General features: G+C 41.2%; 1 pseudogene across 1 annotated transcript; it reads left to right on the top strand.

The window, feature by feature from the left end:
• The first annotated feature begins 306 nt into the window (after positions 1-306).
• LOC149165268 (protein STABILIZED1-like) lies at positions 307-4,003 on the top strand (annotated as a pseudogene). The gene is made up of 2 exons (XR_016260725.1): positions 307-1,638; positions 1,993-4,003. The product of XR_016260725.1 is annotated as a protein STABILIZED1-like (transcript).
• Positions 4,004-7,199: the final 3,196 nt, after the last annotated feature.

Raw genomic sequence — 7,199 nt, 5'->3', positions numbered from 1 at the left:
TGGATCCTCCTCATTACTACTGCATTAAAAATACCATGTAACTCATGAAGTCCCTTGTCACCTTCACCAAAAACACCATCTAACTTATGAAGTCCCTGGCTCACTTACACCGGCACCTAGCTTAGAAGGCTGGTACTATCACGTAACATCCATACATATATCTTCTTATGGGCACCAACGAACTTACCACACCCACATCATTGAGGAAACCTAAATATTTTGTAGAACGAGCATGCCTCCTCTCCCTTGTTGCAAATCAAATTTTAACTAAAAAAATATATATTAAGACACATTCTCACGGGGTCCTCTTTATCACAATCCCAAGGCACTCAACCTTTGCATGTACAAACTGTCATGGCACAATCTTAGATACCCACTAATAGCTGGTCGGGCAACCAACGAGCATTCGGGTGGGAAATACTTCCTGTCTGGACTCTATTCCTTCCCAGGATCCTGTTTTTGTTTCCAATTGACGAGGTTCACGAATCGTGTTGGTGCGATACACTTCGGTTCAGTCGATTGCAGGAAATCAAATCGTCAGGCGAAGGGAGGTGTTGACGCCGCTGAGAGGGTCTGCAACTTGACAGAGTGATCACTTGGAAACTTGTTCTATTAGCTGCCGCCTTTGCGACTCCTCGTTGCAGTAAGAATGCAGGCGCCCGCTGTTCCCCGGCCCCGACTGGAGTTTCTCAACACAAAACCCCACCGAACTATGTGGTTGGGCTGGGCCGAGGGCCACGGGGTTCACCACGCGGTTTGATATCGGGCCTGCGAGGGTCGCCCCGGACCTGCCGGATCGCTCCGCCACTACCATAGGAGGCGCGTCAGCGGGTAGAGGGCGGGGCAAGGGCAGTGCCGGTGCCGCGGGTGCCGAAGAGGAGGAAGAAGTAGACGACGAGAAGGGATATGATGAGAACCAGAAGTTCGATGAATTTGAGGGTAACGATGTGGGTTTGTTTGCCTCTGCCGAATACGATGAGGACGACAAGGAAGCCGATGCCGTCTGGGAGAGCATTGATAAAAGAATGGATTCTCGCCGCAAAGACCGGCGGGAGGCAAGGCTGAAACAGGAGATTGAGAAGTACAGAGCCTCAAACCCTAAAATTACAGAGCAGTTTGCAGACCTTAAGAGGAAATTGTATACGCTCTCCACTGAGGAGTGGGACAACATACCAGAGATTGGGGATTATTCGCTTCGGAACAAGAAAAAGAGGTTTGAGAGTTTTGTTCCAGTTCCGGATACATTGCTGGAGAAGGCCAGGCAAGAGAAGGAGCACGTCAGTGCATTGGATCCGAAAAGCAGGGCTGCCGGTGGCACGGAGACACCCTGGGCACAGACGTCAGTGACTGATCTCACGGCTGTTGGAGAGGGGAGAGGGACTGTGCTGTCTTTGAAGCTCAATAGGCTATCTGATTCGGTTTCAGGGTTGACTGTAGTGGATCCCAAGGGGTATCTGACTGATCTCAAGAGTATGAAGATTATCAGTGATGCGGAGATTTCGGATATTAAAAAGGCCAGATTGTTGCTCAAGTCGGTTACGCAGACTAACCCGAAGCATCCTCCTGGTTGGATTGCGGCGGCGAGGCTAGAGGAGGTTGCAGGGAAGATACAGGCTGCACGGCATTTGATTCAAAAAGGTATGTTCCTGCCCTGCAAAACCTTTTTATTAATTCAAATTCGGGAGTTGAATTTAATCAGAATTCAGTTAAAATTTAGTTGAGAAGTGTAAGCTCTTTAAGGTTTCATTTCTATTAGAACATCCTATTTATAGAGATTTGATTTTGGTGATTTAACTTCTCAATTATGTAGGCTGCAAGTTTTTTTTATTTAGAAGGATATTTGATTCAAAAGTGTTGTCTGTTTTATATTTTTATGAATTATGGGTCCTCTTATTTTGTTAAGAGTCAAATTCCAGATTCCAGTAAACCTTTCAATATTTTTTCTTAAATGTTCGGCTTTTACGATTCGTTTCTTTATATTGAACATTTCAGGTTGTGAAGAATGCCCAAAGAATGAAGATGTATGGTTGGAGGCTTGCAGATTGGCGACTCTGATGAAGCCAAAGCGGTCATTGCGCATGGTGTAAAGGCGATCCCCAATTCGGTGAAGCTGTGGATGCAAGCTTCAAAGCTTGAACATGATGATGCGAACAAGAGCTGAGTGCTGAGGAAGGGGCTGGAGCATATGCCTGACTCTGTGAGGCTTTGGAAGGCTGTGGTGGAGTTGGCAAATGAGGAGGATGTCCGGATTTTGCTTCACAGGGCAGTGGAGTGCTTTCCACTACATGTGGAGTTGTGTCTTGCGTTGACAAGGCTTGAGACATACGATCAGGCAAAGAAGGTTCTCAACAAGGCTAGGGAGAAGCTTTCCAAGGAACCTTCGATCTGGATCACTGCTGCGAAGCTTGAGGAGGCCAATGGAAACACAACCATGGTGGGCAAGATTATTGAGAGGGGAATCAAGTCCTTGCAGAGGGAAGGGGTAGTGATTGACAGAGAAGCTTGGATGGAGGAGGCAGAGGCCGCAGAGCGAGCAGGGTCTGGTGTGACTTGCCAGGCAATAATTCGCAACACAATTTCTATTGGAGTTGAAGAGGAAGATAGAAAGAGAACATGGGTTGCAAATGCAGAGGAATGCAAGAAGAGGGGATCAATTGAAACTGCATGTGCGATCTATGCACATGCCTTTACAGTGTTTGTTGCTAAGAAAAGTATTTGGCTTAAGGCTGCCTAGCTAGAGAAGAGCCATGGAACTAGAGAATCATTGGATGCCTTACTGAGAAAAGCAGTGACATACTGTCGAGAGCAAAGGTGCTATGGCTGATGGGAGCTAAGGAAAAGTGGCTTGCAGGGGATGTCCCATCCGCTCGAGCAATTTTGCAGGGGGCTTATGCTGCAATACCCAACTCAGAGGAGATTTGGTTAGCTGTGTTCAAGATGGAGTTTGAAAATCATGAGCCTGAGAGAGCAAGGATGCTTCTCGCCAAGGCTCGTGAGAGAGGTGGTATAGAAAGAGTCTGGATGAAGTCAGCAATTGTTGAAAGAGAGCTGGGAAACACTGCGGAGGAGAGGTCACTGCTTGATGAAGGGCTTAAAAAGTATCCTGCATTCTTTAAATTGTGGCTAATGCGAGGACAGCTTGAAGATCGTCTTGGGAACTTGGAGGCTGCACGTGAGGTCTATGAGCAAGGCCTCAAGAACTATCCACGGTGCATTCCTCTATGGCTCTCAGCTGCTAAATTGGAGGAAAAAATGGGTGGTCTGAGCAAGGCGAGGGCAATTCTTATTATAGCTAGAAAGAGGAACCCTCAAAATCCAGAGCTCTGGCTTTCTGCTATCAGGTCTGAATCAAGGCATGGCAATAAGAAAGAGAGTGAGATCCTGATGGCTAAGGCGTTACAGGAGTGCCCGACCAGTGGCATATTATGGGCAGCATCAATTGAGATGGCTCCAAGGCCTCAGAGAAAGAGCAAGAGTATGGATGCACTCAAGAGATGTGATCATGATCCATATGTGATTGCAGCTGTTGCCACGCTGTTCTGGAATGATAGGAAGGTTGATAAGGCCAGGAATTGGTTGAACAGGGCAGTCACTCTTGCACCAGAGAATGGGGATTTTTGGGCCCAATACTACAAGTTTGAACTTCAGCATGGAATTGAGGAGATCCAACAGGATGTTCTGAAGAGATGCATTACTGCAGAACCAAGGCATGGAGAGCGGTGGGCATCTATATCAAAAGCAGTTGAAAATTCACATCTGCCTGTTGAAGCTATTTTAAAGAAAGTAGTGGTTGCTTTAGGCAAGGAAGAAGGGGTTATAGGAGTTTGAAAAACTTTTTAGAAAAAAAATCAGGCCTTCCAATTATCAATATGTTTTTACTAGCTGACAATTTCGACAACTTATTACTCTGGCAGTATTATTGTAATCATTGTAGCACAGTTTGCTGTAATAGTCATCCCAATATTTATTTATTTTTGAAAAGTAAATTCACTATTTTCCTTAAATATCCCATAAGTAGCATATGGATGGTGTTGCTAATAATCGATGCTTTAAAAGCAATTGAACCCTGGTTTATGGGCAAAATATACATAAAGGTGCATAGAACCCTTACGTATTACCATTATTCCCAACAAGGCAGGGAACATCAACTTCATCTCGTAAGATAGTCTGCTATTGCTATTGTTGCCAGTGTTATTGTAGTTGTGCCATACCCAACTCCACTAATAGTTATTTGTGGTGTTTGAGTCAAGTAGATACTTGTCATAGGGCAAACAACATTTTGAACTCTGGTCAGTCTCCTTCCATGATGACAGGTTGAATCCTGATCAGTCTCCATCCATGGGATTGTAATGGTCCTTAGATGTGAGATTCACATCCCAAATTGAATCATTTCATAGAATGACTCCACTGCATATTACTGCCTTTCAGTTATGGCTGAGTATCTATTTTACCAAATTTGGCCAGGACTCGAGTATAATCCTAATTACATCAAACTTGAGTCTAACCCTAAGTGCCCAAATTTTGCAAAAACCAAATTATGCAGCACAGTCTAGGAGGGGTTAACATGCCTATGAGGTATTTGAACCTTGTTGAGGGCTAAGAACAGTTGGACTTTACCAACCAACCAAACTCACTTTTGACCACTTCTAGTTACTTTAGCCTGTAGATGCTTTCATAAAAAGAAAGCAGTTGATCCAATAAAAGGAAAGGGACTGGTTGCGTGTTTCATTCCCCTTTTTTTCTTTGTCAGCTGAAAGCTTTCCAAGAAGCATAAACCTACTGAATCATAAAACTGATTTTGTTGCCGCTCCAACTCCCAACGATATACATCACAATGTGTCATAGTTTACTATAAACCTCTATAGAGAGTGGGCAGCACTGAATCCAAGTAATTCCCCTCATCCATTAAAAGACACCTCTAAATGTAACTAGAAATAGTTAGTAAAGAAAAGTACAAAGATATAAGAGATCCATGTTGAACCAAAAACCTGTGCATTCACAACATAATTGGGATGGATAAAACTAAAAAACAATTATGCAGTTTGACGAAAAGTTCTCTTACGCATACAAAATGAAAGAAGCATTGGCATACTACTATGTTTACAAATTTGAGGAGAGGCAGAGTGAGTCTCCGGGCAACACAGTTACATTTGGAGACCCTAGATCCTTGTACGACAATATCTAGTGACTTATAAAATGATTGCCAAAACAATGCCTTTGCTATGCATGTAAGAACACAGCCTGTATAATGAGGGAGATGTAATATTGTCTGAGAAGCAGATTTATACAGAGTGGGCCAAAATTGTGTATTTATTGAAGATACAACTGATTTGGGCATGAAACAAGTGTCCAAGATTTCAATGTGCCTTATTTCAGAGCCCATTAATGATTTACTATGAAACCTAAACTTTCAAAACAAAGGCATTCACCGAAGATAAGACACTGAACAGTAATGGATCAGCAGTCGATATAATACACAAATCCACAGCCATTTAGTATGTATAATGAACAAAGGAAATGAGCTAGGAACAGAAAGGGTGAGCCAAAACAACACGAGCAGCCATATGCTAATATTATGCCCAATGAGGAAACAAAACTGCACATATTAGTTCAATCCTGTGTTGGAGATAAAGACTGTTCTTATCATATCAGTCATGTGCTATTCAAGCAATAGGACGTATCAGTATATTCTACTCACTTCGTTAAGTGATAGAATAGACTAATGTATTTCAAAATCATATCAGCATGTTCTACTCAACGAGGAAAAGAGAAAGAATTGCTCATTTAAATCAGCCCGGTGATGTGTTGGTCACTGAAGGCAACAGTGTTAACTAAGGAGTAAACCCATGTTCTGCCCAGGGCTTAGGGGTGCTATTGCTCTTACTTATTGCACTTACCTACTCTTGGTAAAAAAAATTAACACACAACAGTTACTCAAAACAGTCCCTGGGACTAGATTTTCAAGCTCAAGCACACTAACTTTATGTATCCTCAGTTTGAGGCAATGCCTATGAATTACTCAAATGATTGCACTCGAATTTAGACCATTGTACCTATAGAAATATAGAGTCTAGAATTGCTGTCAAGGGTATTGTAAACATTCATTCGGTATGCGTGGCTTTACCCTACTACATACCAACATACCAACAGGGCACCATCCTCAACAAGGATAATTTTAGGGGTGAATGTTCGCCTTTTGGCGAAATTAAGGGGTTTTAAATTTTTAGTGGGCGAATATTTTGTATCATAGTACATTTTTACAAATCACCTCAAATAGCCCACCTTATTTTAAGGGAGAGGGTAAAAAAGGTAAATTTAGCCCTTGAAATTAGGACTTACAACCTTCTATTGGCCCATTTTCAATAATAGGTTTTATTTAAGTGAATCCGTTCACCCATTTTCAAGAATAGGTTTTATTTAAGTGAATCCTATGGGCCAAATACCATATTTATAAAAGATGTATGGTAAATTAATAAAAATATAAATAAATGAGAGGTATGGTAAATAAGTAAAACGTTTTTTATATTTACTCCATAAGTCACCTTATATACATGTAACGGTGTAAACAAATAAAAATATAAGTAAAGTGGAGGTATGGCAAATAAATAAAACGTCTTTTTATACTTACTCAAATGGTATGGTAAATAAACAAAAATATAAATAAACTAGACGTATCGTAAATAAATAAAACCTCTTTTTATATTTAGTCCATAACCCTCGTTCTATTTATGAAGGCTCAAGAAAGAGGTTTTATTTAAGTGAATCCTATGGGCCAAATACCATATTTGTAAAATAGGTATGGTAAATTAATAAAATATAAATAAACGAGAGGTATGGTAAACAAATAAAACATTTTTTTATATTTACTCCATAATTCACCTTATATTTAGGAACACTAAAAAAATGGGTTATATTTAGGTGAAACCTATGGCCAAAATACTATGGGACAAATACCATGGACTAGATTGTTATTAATACCATGCAAAAAACCATTATTAACCCTAATATTAGAATTAATAAAAATAAAAATGGCACATGGTATTGACCCATGGTATTCACCAAAATGGCACATGGTATTGACCCATGGTATTCACCTAGAATGTAGCCTATTTAAATGGGGGAATTAAACCAGCATGTAGCTCACTAGGACTTTACAAAATTTTATTATTTAGTGAAAGACTCGCCAAGATCTTACAAGA

The sequence above is a fragment of the Pinus tabuliformis genome, chromosome 5_1 (assembly GCF_031772625.1).
Source record: "Pinus tabuliformis cultivar Carrire ecotype Pingquan chromosome 5_1, CPIR1, whole genome shotgun sequence".
NCBI lineage: Eukaryota > Viridiplantae > Streptophyta > Pinopsida > Pinales > Pinaceae > Pinus > Pinus tabuliformis.
The sequence above is the reverse complement of the archived record's forward strand: the minus strand, read 5'-3'. Positions and strand labels throughout refer to the sequence as shown.